The sequence below is a fragment of the Hypanus sabinus genome, chromosome 18 (genome assembly GCF_030144855.1).
Source record: "Hypanus sabinus isolate sHypSab1 chromosome 18, sHypSab1.hap1, whole genome shotgun sequence".
In the NCBI taxonomy this organism is placed as follows: Eukaryota; Metazoa; Chordata; class Chondrichthyes; order Myliobatiformes; family Dasyatidae; genus Hypanus; species Hypanus sabinus.
The window spans coordinates 38,418,054-38,432,006 of NC_082723.1; the positions used below are offsets into that span (position 1 = coordinate 38,418,054).

The window sequence follows — 13,953 nt, forward strand, 5'->3', positions numbered from 1 at the left end:
CTCTACTTCACCCGAGAGATGGCTTCCCAGAGATCATACCTGAACCTCTTGTAGCATTCTTGATCTCCAGACTTGAATGCCTCTGACCTGGCTCTCAGCAGGTTCCGGATTTCATTGTTCATCCAGGGCTTCTGACTGGGGAAAACCCTGAAGGATTTTGTGGGGACACACTCATCCACAGCTGGTTTAATAAAGTCTGTAATGACCCTGGTGTAGTCATTTAGGTCCTCAGATGAGTTCTTGAACACAGACCAGTCCACTGACTCAAGGCAATCTTGTAACTGTTCTTCAGCCTCCTGTGACCAACCACCTCTTCGTTGTCTTGATCTCTGGAGCCTTGCTCTTTAGGCTCTGCCTGTAGGCAGGTAATTGGAGTACAGTCAAATGATCCGACTTGCCAAAATGCAGTCTCGGGAAGCAACGATTGGCATCCCTTTCTATAGTGTAGGAGTGGCCTAGTGTGTTGGGACCTCTGGTTAAACAGGTTACACCTCCTTGAAAGTAGCAACCAAGCTGAAAAAGGCAAATTGCACATCTCCTTTCATTGGCTGGAGCACTGAGTACAAGAATTGGAACAACGCTACAATTCTACAAAATATTAGTTAGGTTGCCCTTCCAGATTGAGTGAAATTCTGGCTGCTGCACTACTGGAAAGGTGTGATTAGGTTAGAGGGGGGTAAAGAAAAGATGCACAAGGAAGTTGCCTGGATTGGAAGGCTTGAGTTATCAGCAGAAATAGAACAGGCGGGATCTGTTTTCCAAGGCTGAGAGGTGACATGGTAAAAGTATGAGACACTATTAGAAATGTAGATAGGATGGGATTCCCAAGGTTGTCATAGCTGGGGGTGGTAGTGGGGATAAGCTCCCACTGCCTACTAAATGCTCCACATGGCGTGCGACTCTAACAGCCTCCAACTCTTGGCCTTCACATGTGTCTTAGCTACAAGGCCCAGCGGAACTGTTTCTACTGACAAGAGAAGGGGCAATGGTGGACCACTGCTGCCTCAAAACCAGTTGCTTCGGGACTCATCGGCCTTGGACGGCAGCCTGCTTAGGAGAAGGAAAACTATGATATTAAACCTCCGCTGCCTTGTGGCCATACCCACCCACGGGAAAGGCTTTGGGAGTAAACCCTGAGGAAGAAATCCAGAGCTGGGGTCCCTAAGGCAGTTTGATGTCGTTTACAACTTCACTCTGGCAACCTCTGCGATGACACTGTAGCCAGGCACTGTCGGTGCTCGCCCTTCCCTTGGACTACGTCAGTGACGTGGAGAGAGGGAACGCACTGCGTGGGCAACAGCCGGTTCTTCCCACCCAGGTTTGCCCCCTGGAGAGGACACAGTCCACCAGAGGCACAAACCCATGACCCCCTAGGATCGACGGCTGCCTACTAGATCGGGTAGATAGCCAAAGTCTGTTTACCAAGTAAGGGTGCCTAAAATTAGAAGACTTTGGGGAGGAGCTGAGGGTTAAACTTTATCGAGTACTTGGTATCTGGAATGAGCTTCTAGATGAGATGATGGAAAAAGAACAGTGACGATAGTTGAGAGGCATCTGGACAGGTAGGTGATTGGGCAGGTCATAAAGCAAAATGGAGTCAATGCAGGCAAGCAGGTTTGTGTAGGTAGCGAGGTTTATCAACAAAGATGCTATGGGTCAAAGGGCCTGTTTCTATGCTGTACAATTCTGTGACTGTGACATCTGCAATGCAGCACCAGCAAAGGGGCTGTGCTGTCGGATGACCCATTAAACCGAAGCCTGACATCTCAGGTGAATGCCTAGGTCCCACCACTGCTGAAAACTAAAAGCAGGGAAGTTCTTCCCACATGTAAAGTAAAATAACTGCAGATGCTAGAAATCTGAAATTTAAAAAAATACAATTGCTAGAAGTACTCACCAGGTCTTAATAATATGCACATTATTGATCCTGAGTGGGAAATTTGTTTGTTACAGCAGCAGTATTTAAAAACAGCCTTAACTAATAATGGAGTACAGAATAATAATAGACACAATAATAATTTACCAAAGTGCAATAATAATGTACGAAATAATAAAAGAGACTATTGTACTATGATGTATGTTCTGTCATACAGAGATGAACTGTTGTATATGCTTATTGGATTTGGTAGGAAAGATTTTCTGTGACGGTCCTTATGACGGCGGAGCTGAATGAGTCTGTTCGAAAGGGTTCTGTGCTGCTGACTCAGTCGGTCGTGGAGAGGATGTGCCTGATTGGAGATAGAGCAAAAAGCAAGACAAACTGATGGACTAATTCACTGGATCAAGTAGCATTTGTGGAGTCCAGGAATGGTTGATGTTTCTGGTGGAGACCCACCACCGGGGCCTGTGTTGAGAGATATGGAGTTCACATTTCAGTCACATCACAACTCGCAGTGCATAAACAAGTCTGAAGCTGCAGAGAAAGGGGAGGAGAGAAGTTTTGTGATGGGATGGAAGGCAAAAGAGTTAAAATGACAGGACCCGTATTCATAACTAAAAAAGATCATGTGGTCATTATTATGTCCTGATGTGAAGGGTCTGGGCCTGAAATGCCGACTGTTTACTCTTTTCCACAGATGCTGCCTAGCCTGCTGAGTTCCTCCAGCATTTTGTCTGACTTGCTTTGGATTTCCAGCATCTGCAGATTTTCTGGTGTTATCAGGTTGTTTGTGGGATCGTGCTGTGCGTAACTTGGATGCAGCCTGCCCCACGTTAAAAGAGCGTCCACATTTCCAGCAGACTTCATTGGCTGCGATGAGTTATGCGACAGCATTCTGGGGTCGTGTCGGCTGTGCATCATAAGTGCGCGTTTTTTCATTTCTTATTTATTGCAAGTTTTTTTCTCTTCGCTTTGAGATTTCCGTCACCAGGAGAAGCTGGGATCTGAGGTGGCAGGCTCTCTCAACGTGCAGTTCGTGAGAGGCAGCGAGCAGGGTGGGTGGGAGGGGGGACTGCAGCCGAGTGAAGTTTGGCTGGTAGCGCAGCAGCGAGGCTGTGTGAAAGAATAGAGAGCGAGAGCTCTCCTGAGAAATCAATTTATCAACTCAAGCCCAATAAAGAACTTTGTTGTCAGAAATTCTGTTCTGTGTAAATCAGCTTCTGATCTCCATTAGTCTCGGAGAAAATGCTGGATGTTAATCCTTTTACACATTTCTTTTTACGACTTAAATCTTGAAATTTTTTTTGCTTTATTTCCCTGGGTCTTTGTCTCTTCATACGTTTTCATTTTTTCCTCTCTTCCTGACGAGTGTCTGTGAGCTGTTGGCGCCACTCGTCTGGAACAGGCCTGACAGGGTTTGAATTATGGAAGAGAAGGCGGGGATGAAAGGCAAGGTGGTGACTGAAGCCGTGCAAGCGGGGGAGGGGAGGGAGGGAGGGCACAGGAGAGTGAAGAGAACTGGAGAAAGGATTTGAGGCAGTAAGATAGTGTGTGTGTGTGTATATATAAATATATATGTATATAAAAAAAGAAAAACAGAAAGGTATGTGGGAGGTTGGAGAGAGAATTTGAGAGGAGTGGAAAGGGCGAGAATATCTGAAATGCAAAAACAAACACGAGAGAGACTGAAAGGGAGAGCATTAGGAATTAAAGGTAGAAGCTGAGAGAATGTGAAAGGAATTAAATAAGAGGGAGAAATATAGGATTAGAGGGAGTATAAAGAGACTAAAGAGGAAAGGAATGGGAGTGACTTAAAGAGAAAATGCTAGCAGGGGTTGGAGTGGAGAATATTCTCCTTTCGTGTGTTCTGACTCCTTTTCCTCGCATTTCACATTTGGGGGATAGAGAGAGAAGGAAGGACAAAGGGATGATAAAGATACAAAGGGTGAGAGAATATGAGCGAGGGAGAGTAAGAGAAAGGTGGCCTGCATTACTGTTCTACAATATATTAAAGCATTTGTAAATACTGTACTTGGAGATGTCTTCCACCACAAGATATACAGAAATGTATAGGACACCATTCTGAGTTCTAACACACTCAGTGTGTATACACTGTGATACACTGGTGCAATTGTTCCTCCACACGCAGAAAATTTCTTCATAAAACATCTTGTTTCTAAAATCTGAAATGACACAAAGTATGGAAGTAGATTCCAATATAGCTTTCAAAAGAGAATGGATTTTTAAAAAATAGAAAATACATTACACTATGGACAAAGAGTAAGTGGGATTTAGACTGGTGGGATAGCCTTTTCACACAGCTGGCTCACACATGGATGTGTGCGGAGTCTTTCTGTGCTATAAGATTCTATGATAGACCATGTCTTGATAATCTATAAAAAGGCATGTTTAAAAGAAACAAAGGTGTGTGTGTGTGTGTGCGCACGCACATGCACGCTTGAATATGGCAGTGTTTGGAACAAGCCTTTTCAGATACTCCAGTGAAAGACTTGCATTTATCTAGTTCCTTTGAATCCCTCTCAGATCATTCCTAAGTTATTCTGGCAAAATTACTTTTAAGATGTTATTAGTGATGTGAAATGCAGAAAGCAATTTCAACACAGCAAGCTTTTATGTGTAACAATGAGATTATGTCCATTTGGGTTGTTTTATGTATTTCAAAATGTTGATTAAATATAATTGAACATTAAATATTGGCCAGTAACTTTGATGCACATTTCCAAAGTAGTGCCATAGGATAATTTATGTCCACTTGTCAGAGCAGGCTCAGTCTACATTTGACACCTCCCTACACCCCAGTCCACTCCTTGTTCACAAAATTATCAAAGGCGGCTCATCTCCACTTCCTGAAGGACAACCAGGCATGGGCAATGGAGACCTTGCCGTTAATGTCCACTTTCCATGAATGGATAAACATAATATACCAGTCCACATAGAGGTTAGAACCAGACTAAAGTTCAGGATTAAGTCCTGAAAAGTCCCCTGCCACAGAAAATGGTGAATAAATGGAACTTGTTACAACAGAGAGTCAACAATCAATAGGAAAGATGCATTTTAGGGGACACTAAGTCACTAAATGAGAGAGAAGGGAGCAGAGGATAGACTTGGCTTCACCTATCAAATTCTAGCTAGCCTCCTTCCTCTTCTCCCCCCACGCTACCCCAACTTTTTAATCTGTAGTCTTCCCCCTTTCATTTCAGTCCTGAAGAAGGGTCCTGGCCTGAAACGTCGACTGTTTACTCATTTCCATAGATGCTGAGTTCCTCTAGCTTTTGTGTGTGTTGCTCTGGATTTCCAGCATCTGCAGACGTTCTCATGTTTATGAAAGTTAGAAGTGAAAGGATGGAAAGAATTTTGAGTGCAGCATAAATGCTGGCAAAGATTTGTAGCTATACATGGAATGTAATATGTAAATGTATGCCACTTTTAAGAATCATAAACATTTACTGTTGCTTTTCCCTAATTGCCCTTGTGAAGGTGCTAGTGAGCTACTTTTGTGGACTTCTGCAGGCTTTGTCTTGAAAGTACCCTCTGGTTGTGTTTAGATGGGCCAGAAGTTCTAGTACTTTGGCCTAGCAATGATGAAGAGATGGAAATATGTTCCCTGCTAAGAATGGAATAAGTCTAAGTCTGCATGTAGTCCTATTCTTGATCATTGCTTATTAGATGGAAACTTTAGACAGTGTGCATGAGCATCCTTGGATTGTTTGAAGGGACAGTGGGAAGGGCTTTCTCATCAGTGATGTGACCACACAGGGAGCATTTGATGTGACTGTTTAGAAGCTTTACTCCATGGTTTGTATGTGCAATACCCTCTAAGAAATCTTTCCTGCTGAGAAGATCTTTCCATTCATTGGGGGAATTTAGAACTGGAGATATTATTTCAGAATGAGTGGTTACCTATTCAAGAATCTTTTGAATTCTCTGCCTCACAGGCTTGAGCCATTGAAAATACTGAAGGCTGCGACAGATCTTTGGGCTGTAGGAGTAGTGGGGTTCATGCATGAATTGAGGCCATGACGTATTGGATAGTAGACAGCAGGCTCAGGGGTTGTATAGTCAACACCTGCACCTAATTCTTACTTTCTTATGGGTCAGCACAGTGGAAGCTTCAGTCTGACTCGCTCTCAATCATATTAACCTTGAGAGCTCAGATTGTCAGCACATTGAAGGATGGATATTAATGGTGTTGATATCGAAACATTAAAACAGTTCTGACGAAAGAGACCATAAATGTTTCTTGCTGCTTCGTCTGCAAAGCACTTCCAGATTCTGTCAGTCTGCAAGGGTGACCTTGAGTTTTCACCCTGACACTTTAATTCTGACCTCTCTGCTTCAGGTCTATATACAGTTTCCATGAGGCCTGATATAAGCTCAGACAACAGCTTCTCATCCTTTAATGGCATATTACAGGCCTCGCAACTCTAAATTAAATGATTTCAAATAGCCTGCCTTTCCAGTTTGGATCAGAACTAGTTAATTCTGATGAAAGGTTATCAGTGTAACTCCATTTGTCTTTCTCCATAGACGCTGCTTGACCTGCTGAGTATTTCCAGCATGCCACCTTATTTGAGATTTTTCAGCTACAGTGTTCTGTAATTCACAAGTCTAGTACTGTTATTTTACAACATAGAACATAGAAATCTCAGCACATTACAGGCCCTTTGGCCCACAATGTTGTGCTGTCCATGTAACCTACTCTAGAAGTTGCCTAGAATTTCCCTAGCGCATAGCCCTCTATTTTTCTGAGCTCCATGTATCTATCTAAGAGTCTCTTAAAAGAGCCTATTGTATCCGCCTCTACCACTGTCGCTGGCAGTGCATTCCACACACCCACCACTTTCTGTGTGAATAGCTTACCCCTGCACCTACTTCCAAGCACCTTAAAGCTATGCCCCCTCGTGTTAGCCATTTCAGCCCTAGGGAAAAGCCTCTGGCTATCCACACGATCAATGATTTTCTTGTTTATCTCCTATTCGGGTCTCTGCAGATAATTCTGCTGCAGTGATCCAGCCTTCACTTCCCTCTCTCAGTCAGCACCACAGCCATCTGTGTCATTCAGCCTCTCACGCTCCCCACTCTGTCACAAACATCCTCTTTGTTCTCTCCAGCACTCCCCTTCTCTGCAACTTCAAACACGCTTGCCTACTAATTTATTCTAGTTCTGAAGAAACATTGATTTTATTTCTCTCTCCACAGATGCTGCCTCATCTGATAAGTATGAGAAGCAGTTCCTGTTTTTACTTCAGCTCTCTTTGGGGAATTAGTTTTCCCCCCAAATTTCTTGCACCCATTATTTACCTGAATGGATGAAGCAGGATATCATAGTTGAGGAAATTCAGAAGGCACAAAAAGTCATCTAGAGATATCAAAACAATTTAAGTTCTGAAGGTATGTTTTGCAAAATGTGGGCTCTGTCATGTTTGCTATGGAGCAGAGTCCTTGAGAGCAATGCGGTCTCACAGAGGCTCGGCAGTTCAAGCTGCTGTGCACACGTCGTGGCTCAGCTTCAATCCTGACCTCTGGTGTTCTCTGTGTGGAATTCATGCCCATTCCCACTGAGACTGGGTTCCTTTCAGGGGCATTTGCTTTCCTCCCACACCCCAAAGCTTGCTGGTGGTCTGTAAACTGGCACTAGAGGATGGCAGGAGAATTAGCAGGGCGTTGATGTGCAGGTAAGGGAAAGTAGTTTAGGGCGGAGGTTCCCAACCTTTTTTGCACCTTGGACCAATACCATTAAGTAAGGGGTGTATTGACCCCAGGTTGGGGACCCTTAGTTTAGAGAGAAGTAGTTTGGGAGACAGACATGTTTGAATGCTCTGAGAGCTGGCATTTGACTCAAGGGCTGAATGGTTTCCTTCTATGTTGGCAGTTGACAGTGTAGCCGGGCTTGATGCAGATCGTGCTGCTGCCTGGGGCAGAGAGGCGGAGGTGTGCAGTCTAACAGCAGGTCGTTTTTCTTGTGATTGCAAGGCCCTGTTGGATGTTATTATTGTAGAATGCTGCAAGTCCAGTTCACTGATTTATTGGCGGATGGTAGGGCTGCAGTATGGCCTCCGTTGTAGAGTGAGCTAGGCGGAAAGCCATAGTGCCACCCAGGAGGGAGGCGTTAGAGTCAGTGCCGAGCGTGATGATGTGCAGTGTCCAAGCTGGACTCAGCACTGCCCCCCAGTGTTCACTCAGCAGAAGACAAGCTGTGTTTGACTGCAGACTGCTGCAACGTTCATGGACTCAGGGATTTGGACTATATATGTTTTTGTGTGACTGTATTTTACTGATTGCTGTCTATATGTGCCTTGTGCTGTGTATGACTGTTGGTGCTGTGTTTTGTATCTTGGTTCCACAATATCACTGTTTCAATTAGCTGCATTCATGGGTATTCATTATGGTTGAATGACCATTAAACTTGAACTTGAGGCAGGAAGGTTGATAAGGAGCCATCTTTTGTTGGAATTAGCTGGAGATATGTTACTTCATTGAGCCACGTAATCTGTTGGTGTTCACACCCAGAATGCTGCATGAAGAATGGCCTCTATGAGAATCTATTCCAGGCCACTTTCTTCAAGAGAGTCAGTGCCATCAAAAAACAAAAAGACTTAGAGCTTGGCTAGTTTCATCACCTTCAGCAGTGAATGGGACCCATGGCTCAGTGAGAACTAACAGCTTTACATGCAGAAGCAACCTTTATCCATTTCCAAAACGAAAGGAGCTAAGACTCCTTTGACTTGTAACCATGTCAACTGTTCTTTATCTTCAATTCTCCCTCCCTCTCTTCAAATTTACCACCATTTGATGGGAGATCAGAAGAAGACACCTTTGTGCTCTTTCTCCTTGCAAACTTTTGCTGAATCCAGCCTTTCCTCTTCAAAATTCTTGACTGTGGTGTTATCTTCCAGATCAGTGTTTCCCTTTCCCAGAATTCCAAGTGCTTCTGCCCTTGCCTCAGAGGAGCTCTTCAGAAGTTGCAAATTTTGTCCTACATAACTTTCGTTGAAGGTCATCAGCCAACCTATCCTCTCAGACTTCCATCGACCGTTGATATGGTTGGCACAACATGGTCCTCCATTGGTTTGTCACCATTTCCAGTTTTGTAGCAGCATTCTCCTCCCAGGTCAATCTATCCATCCAGGTGGTCGCCTGCAATGGCACTTCTTTAAATTCTCTTAGCTTGATCTTCAGTGTTTCCAAAGGATTTATTCTCAACCTACACATTCTCTCATCTCCACACTACCCCTTGATGAAAACTACTTTGCCAGTTTTCACAGTTCATTCACAGCTTCTCTGCTGTTTGGATAATGCCTCTCTGGACCCCTCCACTGTGGATTGGTTGATTGGTTGTCCAGTATTCAGTACTGTACCAGCAGACATTTCTTCATACTAAATATTTGGAGCATTGATTTTTGATCTCTACCACAAACATAATTCCTTCTCCTTGCCAGTTGCAGTCGCTTTGCACCAGATATCAATGTTCTAACTAAATGCACACAGTTCCACTTTGATATCATGATATGACTTCGTCCCTGCCTCAGCTCATCTTTTGCTGAAACCTTCATATATGATTTTAAGATTTAAGATCTCCCGTTTAAGATGGCGCTGTTGAAGTGCAGTGACGGCTTTCTGGCAGGAAACAAAACTATAAACTACTTAATTAATCACAGAAATGATCACAGCAATCAGTGGCCTGAAACTTCCCTTTCGGGGTTGAGCTTTTGAACCGCCTGTACGACCGGCCTTTTTGCGGTGTGAACTAAAGTCTTGAAGATGACGGATGGTAAGAACCAAACTGAGGTGGCAGGGCCCAGGCACAAGGAAGGGGAATAAGCCAACGTTTGTCCATTGCTTCGAGGTGATTCAAAGTCGCCAAAACAAGGCGAGGATGTGTCTGGTGGATTTAAGCTCCAGGGTGGATTGGAAAGATTAGGTACAGGCTGAATCAAGGCAGGGGATTTACTTGTCTGTCTGATGACAGACCTCTAATGCTGTGGCCTCTAACTAACGGGCTCCCAGATAAGCTGCAGTGATGACTGGCTTCATGGATGTGAACTCACTTTTGTGAACTTCAGTTATGAATGCTATTTGCTTACTTACATTGTTTGCATGATTTGTTCCTTTTTCTGCAGGTTGGGTGTTTGACAGTTTCCTTGTTTTATAATGGGTTCTATTGGGTTTCTTTGTTTCGTGGCCGCCTATAAGGAGACAAATCTTAAGATTCTATATAGTATACACGCTTCGAAAGTGTACCTTGAACTTTATACTTTGTTGCTGTCAGATCTAACTCACTGCCTGAACCCACTCGCTGTAAACTTGAGACCAGTCAGGCCCTGCTAAAGGCATTTTCCTACAATGTAGCAGTGACATTGCTTTGCAACATCCAGAGGTTGGAAAAAACCCCCACCTCAGAGAGTTCTGGATCTCAGTCGTTAAGTATGTGGGAGGCTGTGAGTGAATTTTGGACTGCGGGTGAGCTGAGGTCTACGAGCATCAGGCAGGAAACAGAGCTGAGGCCAAAAATCAGATCAACCATGATGTTATTGAATGGCAGAGCAGGATCAAAGGCCTGCATTGTCCATTTCCTTTTCCCAGAATTTGATTTCTTATAAATGCAAGTCTTTATTTCATCATGCCCTTGATGACCTCATTATGCTACAGTTAAAAAGCGCCTTGATTTTGGAAATCCCCTCCTTGTCTTCAAATCCTCTCCTTATTTTTGTAATTTCCTCCAGTTTCTGCAGCCTTCAACGTTTCCATGCCTCTCTATTTCTGGCCTCCTGATCACTCCCATATTTGCTCCAACACTAGCAACTGTGCCTTCAGCTGCCAGGGTGCTGGGGCCTGGAATTCGCTCTCCTTGCTCCTTTTAAAAATGCTTAAACCCACTCCCCTTCTGAGGATATTGATCACTGATGTGCGGTTCAATGTCCAACTTTTGCTTGGTAATGCACTCACGAAGGGCTTTGGGATCTTTCACCAAGTGCCTATGTGATCGTCATCATTGAGGGAGAGAAAGAGTTAAAAGCTCCGTCCTCTGTGAAGTGCTAGTGTTTTGGAAAGGGAGGCTGCTAATTTAACAGATGCTTCAGTGGTAACGCAGAAAGGTTCGGTGGGAGGGATGGGTGAAGTTATGGAATAAATATTCCGTATGGGAGCTGGGAACCAAGAGCTGGGAGTGAAGGACTGAATTCTCCAGAGTCGGCTGTGTGGCTTGGTACAGGAAGCCTCAAGCAACGAAGCAAGAATGGCTGTTTCACAGAAATTTCAGTTACTTTCTGCTACAGGATTCTGAGCCAACAACAAAAACAAACGAAGCTGTGGAAAAAGGAAAAGGGAAGAGTCAGGAAGGGAGCAAAAAAATAGACGTTGAAACATTTTGAATTTTTCTTTAGAATTTGTCCGCAGGATGTGGCATTGCGGGCTGGGCTAATCACGCATGGCTTTGAGGAGTTGTTGGCAGGGCACCTTTGTGCTCTGTTGTGGGGTTTGTCGTGGTGACCTAACTGTGCTCTTGTGGGGGGGGGGGGGGTGGTTCCAGCATCTAAAGCAAACGACGAGGAAGGAGCAGTGACATAATTCCAGGTTTCCATGGCGGAGTGACTGAGACGGAGATGTAGGGCGTGTTTCCCTGAGGCTGCTGCTGTTAGTCCTCCTGGCTGGTAGGGGTCGTTAGGTTTGGAAGGCAGTTTGAAGTACTCTGCCTTGTAGATGGCTGACATTGCAGGCACGGTGTTAGACTGGTGGAGTGAATGAACGCTCAGGAAGGTGGAAGGCGTGATCTCCCCCAAGACAGAGTTGACGACTGTCACCCATCTCAAATTGGGCACTTGGAGTGACCTTTCACTAGATACCCGGCCTTTGATATTGGCTGGTGCAGGTACATTTAAGGACAGTGGTGAACCTCCCCTCTCCCTCCTCCACACTTACCCCAATAATCACCTGACTGTCCAGGAGAAATGGTTCACCTCCAGCTGGGGATGATCATTACCTGGAACTGGGTGGCTCGATGCTATTTCCTCATACTTACTTCTTACTCAGCCAATTGGGTCAACACCAGTTCTCAGGAAGCGATCACATCAACTGCATTCCCACTCACGCTTCCCTACAACCTCCCTTTCCTCACACATGACTCTTAATGCCCTCTTCATTCTCCTGTCACGCCTCTAGAGTCAACTGATAGTGCCAAATTACCCAGCTTGCCTTTGGGATGAGAGCGGAAATCGGAGAAATCCGCACAGTCACAGGGAGCATGTGCAAGCTCCAAACAGGCAACAACAGAGCTTAGATTGGCACTATGTGCGGTGTTGACTGTAACCTGACTCTTTCAGCATTCTGGTACAACCTTCTGGATGATACGTGCAGTTGTGAGCAGACCTGAACACAGTGCATCCCTGCATCTGACGCTGTGGCGGAGGTAAAGTCATAAATAAAGCAGCTTGAAGATGATTGGCCCCAAGGGATTGCTCTGATCCTGGAGCTAAGGTAACTAATTTCCAACAACCTCACCCACAATCCTTTATTCTATGAGAACTCCAGCCATTGGAAGTTTTTTTTTCCATTGATTCCTATTGATTTTGTTTTCACTAAGGTACACTCAATCAGAAGTTGCCTCGGCGTCAAGGCCGTTCATTCTCATCCCAAGCTCCAAGCACTCTGCTGCAGAGCTCGGTGGGCTGAGCTGTACTGATTGGTGGGGGGCAGTGGGAAGGAATTAATGGTTTGGGGCAGAACCTTGCATCAGGACTCGGAGGCTGGTCAGTTAATTCCTTTCTCTTCACGGACCCTGCTCCGCCCACCGCATTCCTCTGGCAGACTCTGTGTTGCTGCAGATTCCAGCATCTGTAGCCTCCTGCGTCTCCATTCGGGGACTCAGCAAACTGTCCATATTTGGTCAGTCAGTCTAGAGCCAATTAGTTCTGGCTGAAACCAAACTGGGCATCACTGGGGGAGGCTATTGGTGACCTGTATCTTATTAGACAGTTCTTCAGAATCAAGAAGGAACTGCTTCTTTATCACTATTGCTGTTATTATATCATTATCAATGGTTTTTTTTGGGAGGAAGGGGTTCGGGGTTTGATGCTTTTTATGACCCAGCTATCAGTTTCCATGTGGGCTATCTGTTAGTTTTGTTGTGTGAGGGAATGGGTGGGGGTGGGTGGGGTTGGGATTTGTGAGTTTTATTTCCCTTTTGTGCTAGGGGTGGGGTGATGTCCTTTCTTTCAACAACTGCCATGGTTTTTCTGTACTTCGTGGCTGTCTGGAGAAGACGGATATCAGAATTGCATTGTACGTGCATACTTTGACTATAAAATGAACCTTTGAACCTTTGATTCTGGGTGTTGATAAGGACGTCATCCCACCCATACACTGTGCCACTGGTGGAAAGGTAGCAGAGTTGGGAGGGGGGGTTTAGTTTGTGACATTATGTTCTCCATCTTCACTGGGTTTCCAAATGAAGAGCCTTAAGGCTCTCAATGCAGCAACCTGACTAAGGAAGCATCAGGAACAACTGCAAGACAAGAGACAACAGATGCGCGAGTATGGAGCAGTGAATAATCTGCTGGAGGAATTCAATTAGTCGAGCAGCAACTATGCGAAGAAAGGAACTGATGGCGTTTCAATCGAAATCCTGCTTTGGGTCTAAGTGTGGAGGGAGGAGATAGCTAGTGTAAAGAGGCAAGCATCCAAGAGGTTTGAAGATGAGGGCAGATCGAGCCAAGTAGGGGAAAGGGAGGGTGGAGTTTTTTTGTGAACAACGTTGATGATGGTAGTCTGCTATATGCAGTCTGCAGGTATCTTAGAAAGACTCTTGCATGGCAGGCTGGTGGTAAAGGTAAAACCACCTTTTTAAAGGAAATTAGAAACTTCCGGCCAAAAGTGACGCTGATTGGAAGCAAAGAGTCAACAGCTGTTTGTGTATCGGGAAGGCTGCTTACAGTGAGGTTCTGCAGTATTTTTCATTGCTTTTTATGGTGCATGCCAGTAATTTAGAGTTAAATTTACAGGACGTAATTAAGAAATTTGCAGACGACACCGGAATCAGCCATGTAGATGATAGTGAA

The 13,953-nt window shown here is 44.8% G+C and overlaps 1 long non-coding RNA gene across 3 annotated transcripts in view; it reads left to right on the forward strand.

Moving 5' to 3' along the window:
* Window positions 1-13,953, forward strand: part of LOC132407521 (uncharacterized) — a 65,486-nt gene that overhangs the window by 27,847 nt on the left and 23,686 nt on the right. For all 3 annotated transcript variants that reach the window (XR_009516499.1, XR_009516497.1, XR_009516498.1), the window contains exon 3: window positions 12,220-12,373. This is a non-coding gene — a long non-coding RNA (uncharacterized LOC132407521). The remainder of the gene's footprint in view (window positions 1-12,219; window positions 12,374-13,953) is intronic.